General features: G+C 38.3%; 1 protein-coding gene across 1 annotated transcript in view; it reads right to left on the bottom strand.

Moving 5' to 3' along the window:
* MDGA2 (MAM domain containing glycosylphosphatidylinositol anchor 2) overlaps positions 1-22,351 on the bottom strand; it is an 858,597-nt gene that overhangs the window by 766,635 nt on the left and 69,611 nt on the right. The window lies entirely within an intron of this gene.

The raw sequence follows: 22,351 nt of genomic DNA, 5'->3' as shown, positions 1-22,351 counted from the left end.
ACATTCTGGGCTGGAGAAAGTACAAGCTGGAATCAAGACTGCCGGGAGAAATATCAATAACCTCAGATATACAGATGACACCACCCTTATGGCAGAAAGAGAAGAGGAACTAAAAAGCCTCTTGATGAAAGTCAAAGAGGAGAGTGAAAAAGTTGGCTTAAAGCTCAACATTCAGAAAACTAAGATCATGGCATCTAGTCCCATCACTTCATGGGAAATAGATGGGGAAACAGTGCAAACAGTGGCTGGCTTTATGTCGGGGGCTCCAAAATCACTGCAGATGGTGATTGCAGCCATGAAATTAAAAGACCCTTACTCCTTGGAAGGAAAGTTATGATCAATATAGACAGCATATTAAAAAGCAGAGACATTACTTTGTCAATAAAGGTCTGTCTAGTCAAGGCTATGGTTTTTCCAGTGGTCATGTATGGATGTGAGAGTTGGACTATAAAGAAAGCTGAGTGCAGAAGAATTGATGCTCTAGAACTGTGGTGTTGGAGAAGACTCTTGAGAGTCCCTTGGAAATCAAGGAGATCCAAGCAGTCCATCCTAAAGGAGATCAGTCCTGGGTGTTCATTGGAAGGACTGATGCTGAAGCTGAAACTCCAATACTTTGGCCACCTCATGTGAAGAGTTGGCTCACTGGAAAAGACCCTGATGCTGGGAGGGATTGGGAGCAGGAGGAGAAGGGGACGACAGAGGATGAGATGGCTGGATGGCATCACCGACTCGATGGGCATGAGTTTGAGTAAACTCCAGGAGTTGGTGACGGACAGGGAGGCCTGGCGTGCTGCGATTCATGGGGTCGCAAAGAGTCGGACATGAACTGAACTGAACTGAACTGCTATGTATGTATGTCAGATATATATATATATTGAGCCCTCTCTACCTTGAAAAACTGATATAAATTTTATGTCCCATCAACCAATTCACATGCCTGTAACTCTCAAGGGGATGGAGAAATGATAGATTTTAAATATATGTGTTTATTAATCATTATCTATTCTTTATTTAAATCCCTGTGTTTGGGTCTTAGATTAAAGTTATATAAAATTGCTTCTGTTGTCAGGCCAAAATAAGATCCCCAGATAATATATGATTACTTTCTCAGACAAATTCTTTATTAGCTATCTTTAGAAGTTGAAATGATTACCTTGTGTATAAATAGCACTTTCTCTGAAGAGTTTAATTGTCCATTCAGACTTTTATTTTTAATTACTTTAAATCCACATAATCCTCAACACATCTTAGTGATGCAGAGGGAAGACAACCTTATCCCTACAATGCCAATTTGTAAACTGAGGCACTTGGCAATTAAATTACTTATTCTTGATTACCCTGTAGTCTGTATATTCATGGTTTCAAAGTGTCAGGATAAAATGTAATCACCTTAGCTAGTTATCTTCCTGATGACAAGAGGTTGGCTATTTGATAAATGTACAGATGTTTATTTAAAAAATAATCATCTTTTTTTAAAGTAAAACTTCACATTTTTAAACCCCCTGACATGTGTTCATTCTTCATTCACTAAGTAAGCATTAATTGTGCCCCTCCTATTTTCCAAAGACAGTGCTGGGCATTGAGTGCACCAATGTAAATGAATCAAATGTGGTCCTTCTGACAATAATTTTTAATCTAATTTTATAAAATACAAAACCTAGTCACATCCATGGATAATCATCTAATTGTTATACATTAACATTTAATCTGGACATATGATGATTGTTCAATCAATACTTGCTGCCTGATAATGTTTTGCTGTGTAGATGTAATCTTAATATCAAAACCACATATAAGACATAGCTTTGCTTACAACTGTTATATGGAGGAAGGTATTGTCCTTTTGTTATAGTACAGACAACTAAAAAAATCACACTTCAGAAACAAAAGCATGCATTTAAATGTCTTATTATGTCTCTTACCATCCATCCCCTCCTTTCCATCCCCACTGCTACAACCTTGGTCTAGAAACTTAGAGCCTTCTGTCTGGATTATCACAAAGTCTCCTCAAGGCCTTCCTGACCTCCCAACTTGCCTCAGCTAAAATCACTTTTCATTTTAAGTCTTCTTATGTTATCTTTGTGCATATAATTTTTAATGGTTCTTTGTTTTCCACTGGATAGAGTTCAGACAGATCCCACAGAAGTTTTTCCATGAAATTAATCATCAATACCTCACAACTCAGCCAAGCTGACTCCTCTCAGTTCCTATGGTATGCATTCTGTTTCTGAGTTTCATGCCTTTGCCAAGTGCTCCGTCTCCTTGGAATGCCTTCCTCTTCACCCCAAATAGCACACATGTATTCATACTGACTTCATTCTTCACAGCTTTTTCTGAATCTTATTTCCCTATTCTAGTAAAAATAAATTTCCTCCTTAATGGCCCCTTATAACAGTTCATTTAGACTTTAAAATCATAATGCCCAGATTCTAATATACTTTTGGAAACATATATTTACACAGGGATATCTCTCCTTGGTTGAACATAATCTACTGAAGTTTAGAATCTTTTTTTTCCAAATGGGTAATTTGGCATTCAAAGAAAACCTTTGAAGAATGAGTGATTATTTGAAAGACAGCATATAGGTGCTGTAGGGAACAAAACTATGTATGCTAGGTGGTGGCTGCTTTTTCTCCAACTCTGCAGATATAGGTCTGCCAACATTCTCTCTAAGGCATTAGCACCATCAGCTTCCAGAGCAAGGCTAGGTTATGAACGAACTCATCCTTCACATTTAAGATTCTCTTTCCACCACCACTAACAAGTATCTAAACTTGAGCAAATTATTTATCTCTAAACTTCAGTCTTCTTATTGATAAAATGGAAATAACAGAACACATCTTATAAAGCTACTATAAGGATTAACTGAGAATATACACACAGGGCTTAGAACAGAGTCTGGTCCATAGTAAGTGATCAGGAAAGAGAGCTGTTTGATAGCCAGGGCTCTTTTTTTTTTACAACTGAGAGACCCAAGATAAGCCACCTGACAACAACAACAAACAAAATTGACTGATCAGTTCCCATAACTAGGAAGTACAGAGTGCCTAAAAGGTTGCCATAAATCATTAATTCACTTTGACTTTCAGAATCAATTTCTCTCTCCCAACTCCTCTTCCATCCTTCCCTCTTTAGTTTATTCCTACACTGTTTTCCAAGTGTTTAGGGCCAACATCAGCCCCATTGCTCCACGCTTGCATCATTCAGCTTTGGCAAACATGAGGCAAGAAATATTCTCTTTCTTAGCCTCAATTTGTACAGTCTCTGTGAGGCTGGATGGTCAGTGGGGTAGGCTTCCCAGGTAACTCTAGTGGTAAATAACCTACTTGTCAATGCAGGAGATTTAAGAGATGTGGGTTTGATCCCTGGGTCGGGAAGATCTCCTGGAGGAGGAAATGGCAACCCACTCCAATATTTTTACCTGGAGAATCTAATCCCATGGACAGAGGAGTGTGGTGAGTTACAGACAGTAACTCACATAGTCACAGAAAGTCAGACAACTGAAGACACTTAGCATGTGCACACACGACCCCCAAGAAGATGGAGACTTTGAGATGTGATGAATCCATGAGGGCATGATTATGAACACTATGTGTAACTGAGTATTTTACACAGAAAATGAAGCTATGTCTTCATTATTGTGAATTTAGTTATTAAAATGCCAAGAAAATAATACTGATCACTTAAACCAAAAAAATGTTTATATGCAGTATGAATCTTAGGACAATTATAGCAACAATGTATCAAATGATATCTTGTAATATGTTCACTGCCCATCCATTAGACAAAGAAATTTTTAAATTGACTTAAACAAACAATATTTTTGAAATCTGATGATTAATCAACAAATAATGATGAAATGTTAGGGAAAATGTTAATTTAACCCAATTACAGGCTAATTTTGGAACAGGAGAGGACATTTCATCTTTATACGGTCAACAGATAAAACTCTGATATGTCATAAGGAATGATTCTCTCCTATGGACTCATTAAATTTAGTGCCAGTTTTACAAATGAAAGTTTTTGCTCTGCTTCCTTGTGGCAATGGAAAACTGCTATTCTCTGACATGAAGATTCCCAAGCTTGACTGCTAGGACTGGACATCTGCCGATCATGCTCTAACTTATCTGTTAAGTTTTGGCACCAGTTCAAGCAATATGAAAGCTCAGTGCCAGTGCCATGTAAAGACAGTTCAGTCAAGGCCCTGACTGAACAAACCTGTTTAAATTATATTTAAAACCTAATTAAACTGAAAATACTAGTGAAATTATAAAATTGCCAGAGGTATTTTAGAATGAAACACATTTTTCAAAATAAAAGCTATGAAATAAAATTTTTATCACAAATAATGCTTTTAATTATTTAGCTTCTTATAGTACTCACATAAGAGAAACTGACATATCCATGTTGTTGTTTAGTCTCTAAGTCACGTCTGACTTTTTTCGCAACCTCATGTACCACAGAACACCAGGCTCCTCTGTCCACAGGATTTCGTGGGCAAGAATACTGGAGTAGGCTGCAGTTTCCTCTTCCAGGTAAAATTGCATTTTTCAAAATAAAAAGTATAAAACAATTTGTAAAATATTTAAAAGCACTCAAGGCATTTTAAAAAGTAAAAAATACACTTTTCAAAAATCAATCAGTTCACTTCTCTTCCTCAATTAAGGAATTCAGATTCAGTGTGGCTTGAGAACAACAGTCCTTGTAAAAGTATAATTAACTCCTAAATTAAGGCTCGCTCTCTTTCAGGTTTCGTCTGGGATAAACATTAGACTAAATGCTCATACTTTTAAAGAGCCAGTTTGTTGGGACTCTGGTAAAAAACATGAATATAGATATCCTTCTTTATGCTATGGGCTTCCCTTGTGGCTCAGCTGGTAAAGATCTGCCTGCAATGTGGGAGACCTAGTTTCGATCCGTGGGTTGGGAAGATGCCCCGAAGAAGGGAAAGGCTACCCACTCCAGTATTCTGGCCTGGAGAATTCCGTGGACTAAGTCCATGGGGCTGCAAAGAGTCGGACACGACTGAGCGACTTTCATTTTCTTTACGTTACTTTGTTCTCTCACATACTTCTAGAATAACTTACTGGTTTTGATGACTAATCTTATTTTAATTTTTATCTTAAAGTGCTAGAAAGTGAAATACCTTGAGAGCTTGTAAATAAATTCAACATTCCAATAAAAGGATAGATTCTTCTACAGATTCCTCTGAAGGGCCATAGTTGTTTCAATCAAAAAATACCAATTAATGGAAACATTAAGATTCAGGTTGAGTAAAACTGGGTTTTGTCACTTTTTAGAAATAGACTTTTAGGTTCAGTGCTCCTCAGGGGTTAAAGGGAAAGTGTTATCTCCCAGGTGTTCATGTTCTCAGATCTCAGATACACTTGTGCTCATTTTATACACAAGGATGTGGTTCTTAACTGCAAGCACGGTACAGACAGAGCCAGGCCCCTCTAGTCTCTGTGATCACCATGAAGATCCATGTACCCTTTTTATTTTTTCAGCCAACATTTACTGAGTACCTACTGTGTACCTAACACTATGCTAGTTGCTGAGAATAGATTAGGGCAAGGAAGCCTCTTTGTTCTCAAGTTACTTCTAGTGAAATGGATGAGAGAGATTACAAGTTGTACATCACATTTATCTGTCTTGTCAATTTCCTCCATATCCTCCAACCTTTTGGCTTTCATTGGTACTCTCCTCCTTGATCTGAGAATGCCTCCTCACTCCTGACAATTAAAACATTATCTATATTCAAGGTCTAGCTAAATACCTAGTTTCTTTCACAAATCCCACTCCAACAAAAATACACTCCTCTAGAGCAAGGCCCATAACTTTAGCTTCTCTCACCTGCTGAAAGTGCCTAACAATAAATTATGCATAGTGTAGACCCCTGATGATTTTTGACATAAGCAACAGCAATAACTGGGATGTTCAAAAGATGATCCTTTAGACACTCTCAACCATGTTTCTTTGCTGATCCTTAGCACTGAAGGAACATATAGAAATGACAGTACTCGAAGAAATATTTTAAAAAGAAGCAACTCACATAAACTCATCCTACTATGTTCTGAGTTGAATCTAAGTGAAGAATTCACTGGAGGGCATGATAGCCTAATAGAGTGAGAGGCATTAATTATACTCTGAAGGAGCCATCCTCAGCTACGCAACTTAAATGTGTATCACCTGAAATGAGTTGCCAAGGCAGTGCCCATGCCAGGCAGAAGCATGTAGGCATATAGTAATCTGTTCCTTAACTCAATTTTTCCTGTATGATTTGGTAGTTTTCAAAGCTCTAACAAGGAAATTGATGGTCTACATGAAGTATGATGCCTTTTCTATAAGAACAAGTCTGACTTTATAGGACTTCCCTGCTGAACAAATAATTTAACTATTAAAAAGCATATCCTATAAAATGGTAAAATATCCAGAAATAAACCTGACAAAAAGCATACCAGATCTATTGGATTGGCCAAAAATTTTTTTGGGGTCTTCTGTCTTACTGAAAAGCTCAAACTTTTGGCCAATCCAGTATTTAAAGAAAATGTTAAAATATTCCTTCCTTTCAACCATTTAAAAATACAGAAACCATTTGTAACTTACAGATCATACATAAACATGCATGGGACTGATTTAGCCCATGGACTATAGTTTCTCCCTTATAGATTTAATTAATTTTAAAAGCCATCAAATCAATGCCTCTATTTATTTGTTCAAGTTTCCTTTTTTTCTTTTTTGGTAATACAAACAATGCTGCCATTGAGTATCCTGTGCAAGACTCCTGGTACACATATATGAGGATCTGCATTTCTTTTTTTTTTTTATTTTTTTATTTTTTATTAGTTGGAGGCTAATTACTTCACAACATTTCAGTGGGTTTTGTCATACATTGATATGAATCAGCCATAGAGTTACACGTATTCCCCATCTCGATCCCCTCTCCCACCTCCCTCTCCACCCGATTCCTCTGGGTCTTCCCAGTGCACCAGGCCCGAGCACTTGTCTCATGCATCCCACCTGGGCTGGTGATCTGTTTCATCATAGATAATATACATGCTGTTCTTTCGAAACATCCCACCCTCACCTTCTCCCACAAAGTTCAAAAGTCTGTTCTGTACTTCTGTGTCTCTTTTTCTGTTTTGCATATAGGGTTATCGTTACCATCTTTCTAAATTCCATATATATGTGTTAGTATGCTGTATCTGCATTTAAAATTTTATAAGACCTTGCCCAGGTCTTTACGTTCACAAGTAGTATATGAGAATTCTGGTTTCTTCATGTTATTACCAATATTTATTATTTTCAGATTTTAGTTTCTGAAATTCCTGAGGAATGTGACATTAAAATTTCATTTTAATCTGCATTTATCTGATTTTTAATGATGCTAAACATGTTGGCCATTTGGATATCCTTTTCTGTGAGTTGCCTGTCAAAATTTTTTGGCCATATTTTTGTTGGACTATCTGGGTGTTTCGTATTAATTACATAGTAGAGAAAAAATCATTTGTGTGGTCTAAATATCTTTTTTCAGTCTATGGTTTATCATTTTATGCAATGTAAAAAAAAATTTTAATTGAATGCCAAAAAAGAAAATATCCTGTATGATTCCATTTATAGAAATTCTAAAATAACAAGGAAAATTCACTCTAATCAGTTGTTGCCTGAGGCTAAGGTGGGAGACCTGGCTGCAGAGGAAAACCAAATAATTTGGGAGGGTAGGCAATGAAAGTGTTCCACACCTTGTTAGAGGAGTACTAACACAAGTGCACATATTTTGTCAATACTTATTGACCTGTACACTTCAGATGGATGCATTTTATTATATGTTAATTATACCTCAGTAAAATTTGTTTAAAAGTTAAGAAAAAAAAAAAAAAGAAACTCAAAAGGCCTCTGAGAAGTGAAACTGAAGTCGCTAAGTCGTGTCAGACTCTTTGTGACCCTATGGACTATAGCCCACCAGGCTCCTCCATCCATGGGATTCTCCAGGCAAGAGTACTGGAGTGGATTGCCATTTCCTTCTCCAGGGTATCTTCCCGACCCAGGGATGGAACCTGGGTCTCCCACATTGTAGGCAGACACTTTACCATCTGAGCCACCAGGAAAGTTCTGGTGGACCTAGGGTGCTAATAATTCTGGAATCAAGAAGTAGAACTTGATGAGAATTTTTTTTTTAATTATGCAACTGATTCATTCTAAGAACTGAAACCTAAAAACACAAGGAATTAGCTCTCCATTATTTTCCAAAGGTATTCCTGATTCATTCTTGAAAGTAATTTTGTTTTGGTTTATTTTCTTGGTTATGTTTTTCTTTGATGTCTCCTATGTTCAGGTACATGATCATGATAAAATTATTAAGCAGTTTGCTTCTCAACCACCCATCCATCTCCATTTTCAGCTTACCTTCGCCACTCTGTCTCCTCCCAGGAATCCATTCTGTCCTCTGGTTTCTCTATGCCTCATATCCCTACCAAAAATCACAACCAATATCATCAACAGCTAATGCTCCCTGAACACAATATTTCCCAGACATTTTGCTACTTGGATCAATTTATTTAATCTTCAGAATATCCCCTCTGATGTCAGTATTTTGCTTTAACTGTTTTTACAGATGAAAAAACTAGTCCTGTAGAGATGAAGCAATTTTTTCAACTTCTAAAAATTAGCAGGTTTCAGAGTCTTGATTCAAGTCCCAATCAAGAGACTGTATCCATACCAAGATGTTTTGGTGCCTAAGAACATTCTGTAAGAGTCCCGCTCTTCATTAAGTGATGGCTATTAACACGTCAAACAAAGCATTTGTGCTAACGTGTTAGTGAGCCACTGTGTCACCACACTGAGGCCACACATTCAAAATCCCATCCGTCTTCTTCTTGTAGAAGACTGAGTTATTCTGTGAGAGATGGGTGTGCTCGAGCAATCAAGAGACCTCTCTTCAAGAAGCTGAAGTCATGAAAAATTTTCCTTTCAGGTTAAATTTAATAGGTAGTCAGTTAAAGAAAAGATAAAGGAATCATCAAAATAAACAAATTCTCTAGAACTATTTCTCACAGACTAAGATTGTGTGTTTCCATAGTCAAGAAATGACCTCTATGTAGAAGTCTTGCCATTTTTTTTAAAGAAAACATTTTAATTTTTTTTCAGTAAAACTCAATAGGGAAAATATCCTAGATGAAACTTTCTCTTTTTTTTTTTTCTAGCAAATTCACCAACACTTTTCAATGAACTAAAAACAATAATGTCAGTAAAATATTCCAACTATAATATGACTAACCTTTGGGATATCTTGGAATTTATTATGACCCTTAACCTTGTATTTTTACATCTTAGAAATTAATTTTTTTAAAATAACTTTATGTTCCCTTTCAAAAGAAATATTTTATAAATATAAAAATGAAAAGTTAATAGTTATTTGAGTCAAAATGATCTCTGCTAACATCCTTCTCCCTAATCATCATTACTATAACAACTTTAAAACAGCTTCATATACCCTTGCTTGGGTTCAACAGCTGCTACAGTGGCTTCCTCTTTTAAAATCTAGTAGATCACAGTCAAAAAGAAAGTTACACATGTGAAAGATTTATTTAAAATAAAATAAAAACAGGAATAAAAAAAATAAATAAATAAAAAATAAAAGAAAATAAAAATAAAAACAGGGTCTGGACTGGCCACCTCCAGATACAATTCTTCAAGCCCTGGGAAAGGACAGATACTGATTTATTAGGACATCAAAGTATAAAGCTTAACAAATACTGTGTCTATAAGGTATAGACACAAAGTATGTGTTAGTATATATTTTGGAAAAAAAAGCTTTGATAAGCACACAAAAAGGCATTCAACATCATTTTACTCATTAGCGAAATATAAATCAAAACCACAATGAGATATCACTTCATATCTACTAGGAAGGCTACAATAAAATAAATAAATAGTGCTGGCAATGATGTTGAGAAACTACAATCTCCATACATTGTTGGTAGAAATATAAAATGGTGTAGCCACTGTGGAAAATAGTTTATGGTTTCTAAAAAGCTAAGCATAGAACTACTATATGATCCAGAAATTCTACTCCTAGGTATACATTCAAAATAATTGAAAGTAGAACTCAGATGTTTGCACAGCAAATTTCATAAGTTATTCACAATAGCAAAAAGGTATTAATAACTTGTGTCGATCAACAGATGAAATGGATAAAGCAAATATGATGTATACATATAGTAGAATATTTTTCAACCACAAAAAAGGGATGAAATTTTGATATATACTATAGTATGAATGGACCTTGAAAACATGCTTAGTAAAATAAGTCAGACAGAAAAGTGGAAATATTGTATGATGAAGAATCTAGAATAGACAAATTCATTAAGAAAGAAAGTAGAAAAAGAAAAGGGAGAATTGTTATTTAATAGATACAGAATTTATGTTGGGGGGTAAAAAATTTTGAGTGTACACAGTGGTGATGGTTATAAAACTTTATGAATGTATATAATGACACTGAATGTGTACATTTACAAATGGTTAAACTGATAAATAGTATGTTACATTTATTTTACTATAACAATAATTTAAAAGAAAAAAAGCCATAATCATCTCTAGATTCTTCACCCCCAATGTAGTTCAGTGCTTTTCTCCACAGAAATGATGAACCAGGAGAATTAACTTTTACAAATACATTATAAGAGGGGTCCCTAACAGTACAGGTCCATGGCCTATTAGGAACTGGGCTTCATGGCAGGAGGTGAGCAGCAGGCCAGCAAAGCTTCATGTTTATTTACACCCGCTCCGTTGCCAGCATTACTGCCTGAGCTCCACCTCCTGACCCGATCAGCAGAGGCATTAGATTCTCATAAGAGCACAACCCTACTGCATTTGACTCATCCTGAAACCAGTCCCTCCCCTCAGTCCATGGAAAAATTGTCTTCCATGAAACCATTCTGTAGTGTCAAAAAGGTTGGGGACTGCTGCATTATAAGAAAGGGTTATTTTTAATACCTAGACAGAATATAGCTTAGTAGAAGGAATTGTGAAACTGGGACGCAACACCAACAGCATGTCATTCTCTATTTGTTTCCCATCAGTTTATTTCATCTCCTAAACTAGATAATAAGATCACTTGGGAAGGACATCATGTCTGTCCTCCTCTGGTATGCTTCACAGTATCATTGTGAACAAGGAGGATATTCCATAATTGAGTCAATGATTTTTAACTTAAAAGGAATCTGTCAAATCATTCCATCTGAAACGTAACTAGACAGAAAATCAGCTAGCAGGAAAAAATGAAGTCAGTTGGAAACGAAGACAAGTCCTGTTTTGTTTTGTTTTTCCATTTTATTCAAATGGCAGCAAATCAAATTAAGATAATTACTGACGTATACTTAGGCCCAGAAAGAAAAGGCAATACAGGGAACTCAAATCACTTACACACAGCTCAGTATTTTACTGCATTCAATATTTCTTCCAAGAAGTAGCAGAAAGTGGCATGTGCTTAGAATAAGGAGTCGCGTTTTTCATTTAACTCCATCAATCAGTTTAACTCCATAAAAAAGAATAGGCTCTAAATAGCTATCTGATTTTGTTTGCCTCAGTCCATGGGGTCGCAAAGAGTCAGACACATCTGCAGCGAGTTAGCACACAATACAGGTTTAGGTGGACAACCTATTTATGTTCTGTATATCCTCAGTAGTATCACTATCAAAGATGGAAAATAAGAACTGATTTAGTTTCCAGTTTATGCCATATAGAATAAATAAATGTAATTCAAATTTATAAGGACAAGAGATATATTCAATTTGCAACTGTATTGGCTACATGTCTATGGTAGGTTTTCTCCTCTCTAATACTGTACAATTGTCCCAGGAGGATAGTTTAATACTTCATCTAACTCTTCTCGAATTAATGACTACATGACTGTTTTTGGATGTAACAGAATTGTGTTATTTCTCAAGGGCTCTCAGGAGTCTTGGTTCCTCAGAGTGTCAGGCTGTTGGGACCAAAGAAATGCACCCAAACCCACAGGTGGGGATGCTTATGGTCCAGAGTAACAGCCTCAGTCACCCTTGCCCTTGTAACTACTTCAGAAATGTGTGTCTGCATGTCAGATCATTAAAAAAAAAAAAAAAGCTAGAAAGAACTCACTTAAATTGGTATAATTTATCAATGTTGCTAATAGGCAGCCTTAAGTGTCTTTTTGATAGCTGAATAAAACTCATTTTCAAACACTGAAAAGTCATGTTAACCAGTAAGTTTTCCCTGACTGAATGTACAACTTTAACAAGGAATTTTAATTTAGGGATACTAGACTTACATGCTGTTATTGCTAGCATCTTCTTATAACATGCAGAGAAATGTGCCCCAAAACGTCTAGCATCTATAAGTCTGTTACCACAAGATTTCCAAAGACAGTAGAAACTGATGGAATATTTGATGCTGATATAAACTCAAACAGAAACACTAAGCATTTAATTGAACAAATATTTTTGAGCATCAACTAGGTTATAGGTTGATGAGCTCCTTTTACTCTGCAGAATAAATGCTAGTTGATACCATCAGCTAAATCTGAGGAGTCAGACAGAGGGTATGAAGAAATACTGAAGGTCTGTAAGAGCTTCAGGGGCTTCCCTGGTAGCTCAGAGGAAAAGTGTCTGACTGCAATGCAGGAGACCTGGGTTCAAACCCTGGGTCGGGACGATCCCCTGGAAAAGGAAATGGCAACCCACTCCTGTACTCTTGCCTGGAAAATTCCATGGATGGAGGAGCCTGGCAGGCTACACTCCATGGCATCGCAGAGTCGCACACGATTGAGTGACTTTATCTTGGTTCTTGGTAAGAGCTTCAGAGAGTAATGAGGAGAGACTGGAACAGCCTTGATTTCAGAGCAAGAGTCAGGACCCATCTGAGGTGACAGACTGTGCTAGAAATGTATCTGCTGTGCTAGAAATCAACACTTCTGACTTTCTCCAACAGTCTTATGCATCCTGGATACAGAATTTTTTTAAAAAGTGTATTGGTCCAAAGTAGTTATTTTTCTGGAAGGTTAGAAAATGTCAGGGAGCAAGAGTTTTATGTATGGCCCTTAAATTATAAAGGATGCTTACATATAAACCTATATTCTATTACTAATCAATAGTCTAGGCTGAAACAACTCTATTCACTTCCTTTTCCACTGTACTGCAACTAAATGGTTTAATAAAACATTCTTTTTTAAATAAGACAGACAAGACTCTTGTCAGAATTGCATGCATAGTTGAGATGAAACTCAAATTTTGTTCTTAAAAACTATGGGTAAAAGATATTTTGTTCCAGTTTCAATGGCATCTGAGACAAGGCCATGGGTCATGCTGCAGCTCCATCAGTGAATAGTGTTTGGATGTGTTAACCCAGTGTATATGTAGCTCTGGGAATGAAAGCAAGCTTGTATGTATCTGGGTCCATACTAACAGATATTCTTCAGTAAAACTCGAACCCTCTTTTAACTGTAAGAAAGTCTCATGAATCCATACAAAGACAAAACTTATATTCTCTTTTAGCTTTGGAGTTCTGGTTTAGGTTTATTTTCCTGGAGACACTATGTACTGTTTTAGGTAAGAGCACTAAAGGAAATTCACTCATTTAAAAAGAACAGGAATGCCACAGTCGATGCTACATACTTAATCTAAGAAAGCTCCTCTCAGGACTATGGAAATCTATGACTATTTTAAACCTAAACAGAGTTATTTTTTAAATAAGTAGCACGTGTTTTGCTTCAATCTTATCAAAGTATGAATGTGCTCAGTCACGTTTGACTCTTTGCAACTCTTTAGGCCCCTCTGTCCATAGGATTTTTCAGGCAAGAATACTGGAGTCAGTTGCCATTTCCTCCTCCAGGGATCTTCTCCACCCAGGCATCGAACCCACATTTCTGGTGTCTCCTGCACTGCAGGTGGATTCTTTATCCACTGAGCCGTCTTATACCAGCAACTTAATGTTTTTATGAAATGACAATGCTAAACAACTAACCAATGAATTGATGGGCCCAGTCACAAAGGTGTACTGTGAAGACCAGTTAGTCTAAATCCAAAGAGACAGCTGAGACCAAGAGGCCCAGCACAGAGTGAGTGCAGTAAAAGCACTAATTAGTGCCTGCTTTTAGATCAGACTGCCAAGAGGAATGAGCAGCATTGACTTTGAACAGATGCATCCCTCATTAAAGCAGTATAGAATAATCCCACTTTATTTTTTTGAGGGTGTTTACACAGTTCTGAAGCTCTGTAAAACACAAACAATTACAATCCCTCTAAAAACAGCAGGAAAAAGAGACCACCTATATTTCCTCTCTTACTAGGTTGAAATTTACATATATTTAGTTTACCACTAGGTCTCTATGGAAAACTTATTTCCAGTAAAGAAGACTTTAAAGAGGAATATCTTTGGGGGAAGGGGAAAATTATAAGCACCTGAATTCTTTGCTTGAGGCTTCCAAAGGCAGGAAAACTTAACCATCTGTTTATAGTATGTAAACCTGATGAAAGATGGAGCTTCGGAAGAAAACTAGCCCATCACCCATGCTTCCCTTGCACAGGGCTCAGGACTTCCCTTGCACAGGACTATGAAACATGATGTACTGGATACAAGTGGCCCAAGAATTCAGGTTACACTGAACGCTGCATGTTTTTGAACTTTGTTCTGATATATATCACTGGAGTCCAAGTGAGGTACTTAGTAAGTCTGAAAGCTTAAGGCTATCAATGAAAAAGGAAACAACAGAAGCTATAAGTCATACATTAAAGAGAACCTATACAGAACTTTCATAATTATTGCCCACACAAAGCCACAGGAGCCTGCTTATCCTTGCAAGTTCATCTGGTCAATTTAGGGGCTTAGATTAATGAGCCTACATAAAATCTACCCCAATAAGAAATAGGACCATGGCTCTTTAACCAACAACAGTCTGTCTGCCAAGAAACAGAGACAAGCAATATTTGTACTTTTTCCATCTGCATGATTTAAATAAAGGGATTCTAATTTTTCTGTCTTACCACTAATTGATTTTGCTTTTACAGTCTTTTCCCAGCCATTAATGAAACTATTCGATTTCATTTGAATGCTTTATTAAACTAATACATCAGTCTGTACTCATTCCTCATAGTGATGTATTAGTCCAAAGCATTGGAGTACACCCTCAAATTACGTACAGTGGACATAAAATCATCACTGCTCAAAGAAGTGCTGCTTCAAAAACGGGTGTTATTTGATGTCAGGCTGAAAATACTCCCACGTCAGGTTGCTCCTCTGAAGGAATAAGAGATCTATATTCTGCAAGATGCTGGTTGGAAAATGCTTTGACTTGTCCAAAGACTGAGCTAAAATTAGAAATGGATTTATTTCCTGTTCCCCACTCATCTCTTACAGTCTCTCTCTGCTGCCTTCCTTTCTCTTCCTTTCCCTGCTCCATACTCATTATCTCTAAATCCTTGGAAAACTTTGCTGAACATACATGTAATTGATTGATAGTCCTTGAATCAAATGGGAGTAAAATGTGAAAGGAATACTGGTAACCTTTACTTGAATACTGCTGATGTCACTTTCCTCACTTCCTATGCGCCTCCTTCCTCCCGTTTCCCCCTCTACCCGTCACCACTCTCATCTCTGCTCCTCTTTTCTCCTGAATCTTGATCTCACTCCAGCTCTCTCAAATTACAAATAGCCACACTTTCTGGGCATTTCCTTCCCTCAGGAAGCCGAATCCCTCTCGAACCTGGGCAGGTTTTGGGATTTTCATGGAAATGATACCCATCAATTTCCAAGAAAGACGCTTTCTCACCCTCTTATAACGCTGAGATCATCATACTCCAGAGAAGCCTGGTCTGGCTTCCTCGAGGCTGAAAGACGACATGAAGATAGGTCCACCTGTCCCAGGTGATCCACCTGCTGAAGCATCTGACAGAGCGCAGGCAAGACCAGCAGAAGAACCATCGTACCAGGCACAACACCACTGGGAACAACGAATTGTTGTGTTCAAGCTACTAAACACCTGGGGGATAGTTTGTTATAGAGGGAAACACAGCAAGTGTACTCTGATTTTCATTCCACTTTTTTTTTTCTTATTTTTTCTCTACAGTTTAAAGTACCTTGTTCTACCAATGCTATTGGCATGTGTCCACTAACAAGAGTTTCCTCAGGTTCATATTTTCAGTTCAGTTCAGTTCAGTCACTCAGTCATGTCCCACTCTTTGCGACCCCATGGACTGCAGCACGCCAGGCTTCCCTGTCCATCACCAACACCCAGAGCATCCTCAAACTCATGTCCATCGAGTCGATGATGCCATCCAACCATCTCATCCTCTGTCGTTCTCTTCTCCTCTCACCTTCAATCTTTCCCAGCATCAGAGTCTTTTCTAGTGAGTCAGTTTTTCACATCAAGTGACCAAAGTCCTAGACTTTCAGCTTCAGCATCAGTCCTTCCAAAGAATATTCAAGACTGATTTCCTTTAGGATGGACTGGTTGGATCTCCTTGCTTTCCAAGGGACTCTCAAGAGTCTTCTCCAACACCACAGTTCAAAATTATCAATTCTTGGTGTTCAGAGTTTTTTATAGTCCAACTCTCACATCCATACATGACTACTGAAGAAAAACAGCTTTTACTAGACATATCTTTGTTGGCAAAGTAATGTCTCTGATTTTTAATATGCTGTCTAGATTAATCATAGCTTTCCTTCCAAGGAGCAAACGTCTTTTAATTTCATGGCCATAGTGACCATCTGCAGTGATTTTGGAGCCCCCCCAAAATATAGTCTCTCACCATTTCCATTGTTTCCCCATCTATTTTCCATGAAGTGATTGGACTGGATGCCATGATCTTAGTTTTCTGAGTGTTGAGTTTTATGCCAACTTTTTCATCCTCTTATTTCACTTTCATCAAGAGGCTCTTTAGTTCTTCTTCACTTTCTGCCATAAGTGAAGTGAAGTGAAGTCACTCAGTCATGTCCAACTCTTTGCAACCCCATGGACTGTAGCCTACCAGGCTCCTCAGTTCATGGGATTTTCCAGGCAAGAGAACTGGAGTGGGTTGCCATTTCCTTCTCCAGGGGATCTTCCCAACTCAGGGATTGAACCCAGGTCTCTCACATTGTAGGCAGACACTTTATCATCTGAGCTAACAGTGAAGCCCCTTCTGCTATAAGGGTGGTGTTATCTGCATATCTGAGGTTATTGATATTTCTCCTGGCAATCTTGATTACAGCTTGTGCTTCCTCCAGCCCGGCATTTTGCATGATGTACTCTGCATATAAGTTAAATAAGCAGGATGACAATATGCAGCCATGACATACTCCTTTCCCAATTTGGAACCAGTCTGCTGTTCCATGTCCAGTTTTAACTGTTGCTTCCTCAGGAGGCAGGTCAGGTGGTCTAGTATTCCCATCTCTTTAAGAAGTTTCCACAGTTTGTTGTGATCCACATAATCCAAGGTTTTGCTGTTGTCAATAAAGCAGAAATAGATGTTTCTCTGGAACTCTCTTGCTTTTTTGATGATCCAACAGATGTTGGCAATTTGATCTCTGGCTCCTCTGCCTTTTCTAAATTCAACTTGAACATCTAAAAGTTCATAGTTCACATACTGTTGAAGCCTGGCTTGGAGAACTTTGACATTACTTTGTTAGCATGTGAGGTAAGTGCAATTGTGTGGTAGTCAGCATTCTCTGGCATTGCCTTTCTTTGGGATTGGAATAAAAACTGGACCTTTTCCAGTCCTGTGGCCACTGCTGAGTTTTCCAAATTTGCTGGCATATTGAGTGCAGCACTTTCACAGCATCATCTTTTAGGATTTGAAATAGCTCAACTGGAATTCCATCACGTCCACTAGCTTTGTTCAAAGTGATGCTTCCTAAGGCCCACTTGACTTCTCATTCCAGGATGTCTGGCTCTAGGTGAGTGACCACACCATCATAGTTATCTGAATCATGAAGATCTTTTCTGTATAGTTCTTCTCTGTATTCTTGCCCCCTCTTCTTAACATCTTCTGCTTCTGTTAAGTCAATACCATTTCTGTCCTTTATTGTGCCCATCTTTCCATGAAATGTTCCCTTGGAATCTCAGTATGGCATAAACCCTTTTGGAGGAGATAGCCATTAACCCCATCATTGAGCCACCAGAACTTACACAGGACTGGGGAAACAGACTCTTGGAGGGCACAAACAAAACCTGTGCACATCAGGATCCAGGAGAAAGGACCAGTGACCCCACAAGAGACTGACCCAGACTTGCCTGTGAGTGTCCAGGAGTCTCCACCAGAGGTATGGGTCAGTGGTGGCCTGCTACAGGGTTGGAGGCACTGGATGTGGCAATGGGAGCAAGGGACCTTTTAAGGATGTCTCCATTATCTTCAATACCTCCACCATAGTTTGACCTGAGGTCAAACAACAGAGAGGGAACATAGCACCATCCATCTAATGAAAATTGGATTAAAATTTTACTGAATGTGGCCCCCCTGATCAGAACAAGACCCAGTTTTCCCCTCAGTCAGTCTCTCCCATCAGGAAGCTTCCATAAGCCTTTTATCCTTATCCTTCAGAGGGCAGACAGAATGAAAACCACAATCACAGAAAACAAATCAAATTGATTACACGGACCACAGACTTGTCTAACTCAATGAAATTAGGAGCCATGCCATATAGGGCCACCCAAGGTGAATGGGTCATGGTGGAGAGTTCTGACAAAATGTGGTCGGGAGAAAGGAATGGCAAACCACTTCAATATTTTTGCCTTGAGAACCCCATGAACGATATGAAAAGGCAAGGAGATAGGACACTAATAGTTGAACTCCCCAGGTCAGTAGGTGCCCAATATGCTACTAGAGATCAGTGGAGAAATAACTCCAGAAAGAATGAAGTGACTGAGCCAAAGTAAAAACAACACTCAGTTGTGGATGTGACTGGTGATGGAAGTAAAGTCCAATGCTGTAAAGAGCAATACTGCATAGGAACCTGGAATGTTAGGTCCATGAATCAAGGTAAGTTGAAAGTGGTCAAACAGGGGATGGCAAGAATGAACATTGATATTTTAGGAATCAGAGAACTAAGATGGACTGGAATGGGTGACTTTAACTCAGATGACCATTATATCTACTACTGTCAGCAAGAATCCCTTAGAAGAAATGGAGTAGCCATCAGAGTCAACAAAAGAGTCCAAAATGCAGTGCTTGGATGCAGTCTCAAAAACAACAAAATGATCTCTGTTCATTTCCAACGCAAACCATTCATTATCACAGTAATCCAAGTTTATGCCCCGACCAGTAATGCTGAAGAAGCTGAACAGTTCTATGAACACCTACAAGACCTTCTAGGACTAACACCCAAAAAAGATGTCCTTTTCATCATAGGGGACTGGAAGGCAAAAGTAGGAAGTCAGGAGATACCCGGAGTAACAGGCAAATTTGGCCTTGGAGAACAAAACAAAGTTTAGCCAAGAGAATGCATTGGTTACAGCAAATGCCCTCTTCCAACAACACAAGAGAAGACTCTATACACGGACATCACCAGATGGTCAATACTGAAATCAGACTGACTATATTCTTTGCAGCCAAAGATGGAAAAGCTCTATATAGTCATGAAAAACAAGACTGGGAGCTGACTGTGGCTCAGATCATGAACTCCTTATTGCCAAAACTTTTAATGAGTAACAGCATTTATCTATAAACTCATCAATTCATTTAACCTCCATGAGGGAAAATGAAGGTAATCATTACTTTCCTGCTTAAAGATAAGAAACAAAAGTGATCAGTGCTAATACATGAGTGTTTGTGTCTTTGTGTATGTGTACATACACACATGCATACACACACATTTTTTTCTTGTAACTAGAAGGAAGTCCTAACTACAAGAAAAGAATATGGACCCACAAGGATGGATGAGTCAACTAGTAGATGAAAAGGAAAGTAGAAACTTTTTCTATAAGACATTTTAGATAGAATAACATCATTTACAAGAACTGGGAAAATCACATCAAATCAGCCCAGCAAATATTCAAGGGAACAAAATTATTGTAAAATCCAATGTTCTCATAGATCAGCTTTACAGTGGTTGTATGTGTGTGTGTATGCCTAGTCATGTCCAACTCTTTGCAATCCCATGGACTGTAGCCCACGAGGCTCCTTTGTCCATGGAATTTTTCCAGGCAAGAATACCAGAGTGGGTTGCCATTTCCTCCTCTAGGGGATCGTCCCAACCTAGGGATCAAATCCCCATCTCTTGAGTCTCCTGCATTGGCAGGTGAATTGCTTACCACTGTGCCACTTGGGAAGCCCCTTTGCAATGGTTACAATGAAAGACATGGGTCTCAGAATTCCTCAAAATAACTTTAACATGAATTCTGAGGCAGGTTTATGAAATCCCTTCTCACAAGTCAAAGAGTAAGCATTCCTCACAAAAAGAACTAGCTTTTACAGTAGGTTCCAATAATCACTATTGCTATTTGATTATATAGTACAAGTGTATTTCATAATATGGTATCTATGTAATCTATCTTCTTTCCTGTCTCTCCTCATTTCCTTCAACTCTCTTCTTTATTTTGGTCTTGGTTTTTCTCAAACATGCTCAGCTCACGCCCATGACTGTCTCCTGACTCTCATGAAAGTCTCTTCTCTGTGTTGCTCTCTCAGTGATGCTGTCTCCAATCACTGTATCTAATGGTGCCCCTCCCCATTTAATCTTTTACATATTAACAAGTTTATAAAATTTTTCATAGCACAAATCACTAACTGAACTTTTTATATTTTTCTTTTACTTTTTATTTTTCTCAACTAAAGTATGCAGTCTACGAGATCAGTGACCTTCCTTTTCTTGCTCCCTACTGTGTCCTTAGCACCTAGAATATGTGACCATAAAGCATGAATTAGCAAAGGAAGGACACACACAGCAGTACAGAATTGACTGCCTCACCAGGCAAAAACTCATACTAAGTAACTTTTCCCTGACACATTACAAATTTGGAATCACTTCCCTTTTCTATCAAAACCAGGACTCAGAAAATAAAGGGAAAATTTAGATCTTGCCACAAAACTCTTTTTAAATGGTTTCTACAGAAATGAACTTAATTTAATCCAAATGCTAAATACATATTCTGTATGTTCAAGATGTACTTTAGGGGATTTTCCTGGTGGTCCAGTGGTTAGAAGAAGTATTAGCTGCTTAGTCGTTGTCTGATTCTTTGCGACCCACGAACTGTATGTAGCCTGACAGGCTCCTCTTTCCATAAGATTTCCCAGGCAAGAATACTGGAGTGGGTAGCCATTTCCTTTTCCAGGGGATCTTCCCAACCCAGGGATTGAACCCAGGTCTCCTGCACTGCAGGCAGACTTTACTGTGAGAGCCACCTAAGACTTCACCTTCCAGTGCAGGGGGTGTGGGTTTGATCCCTGGTTGGGGATTTAGGATCCCACATGCCTCAAAGCTCAAAAAAAAAACCAAAACATAAAGCAGAGGCAATATTATAACAAATTCAGTAAAGACGTTAAAAATGACTCACATCAATATCTTTTTAAAAATGTACTTTAGAAATCACCATCTTGGGCATGAGATATCTGCTGTTCTCCATCAGAAGAGGTAATTGAGACCTAACTGTGTAGAGTGAGTCCAGAATTGCAGCCTCCAGCCTCAACCTCACATCTGAGGCTAAATGCTACAGGTACAGTGTGCCTGTGTAAGCAGATCCACCCACACCACTTTGAAAAGGCACCACCCTTTCCTACTACATGCAGTACACTTATAAAGATGTATGATATGATGTGCTTCCCACTGGGAAGAAACAGTTTGTGGGACAAAAACAGCTGCTGTGAGTCAAAAAGCATGCTTCTTGTGCAAAACAAAATGTCTTGCTCTATGAACATAGAATTGGTTTTTAGTTGTTGCTTTTTTAAAAAAAAATAATTCACCAGTTTTCTCTATTGCTTAAACTTTTATCAATAGCTTAATGAATGTGTGCATGTTAAGTCGCTTTGCATGTCCAACTCATTGCAACCCTATGGACTGTAGTCCTCCAGGCTCCTGGAGGGCTATAATCCTCCTGAATGTTTTTTGATGTGAATTATTGTTAAAGTCTTTACTGGATTTGTTATAACATTGCTTCTGCTTTATGTTTTGGCTTTGTGAGCTGTGAGGCATGTGGGATCCTAAATCCCCAACCAGGGATCAAACCCACACCCCCTGCATTGGGAAGTGAAGTCCCCTGTCCATGGGATTCTCCAGGTAAGAAAACTGGAGTGAGTTGTCATTCCCTCCTCCAGGAGATCTTTCCGACACAGGGATCAATCCCACATCTCCTGCACCTCCTGCTTTGCATGCAGATTCTTTACCACTGAGCCATGGAGAAGCCCAG

This window comes from Cervus canadensis, chromosome 6 (genome assembly GCF_019320065.1).
Source record: "Cervus canadensis isolate Bull #8, Minnesota chromosome 6, ASM1932006v1, whole genome shotgun sequence".
Lineage (NCBI taxonomy): Eukaryota > Metazoa > Chordata > Mammalia > Artiodactyla > Cervidae > Cervus > Cervus canadensis.
The sequence above is the reverse complement of the archived record's forward strand: the minus strand, read 5'-3'. Positions and strand labels throughout refer to the sequence as shown.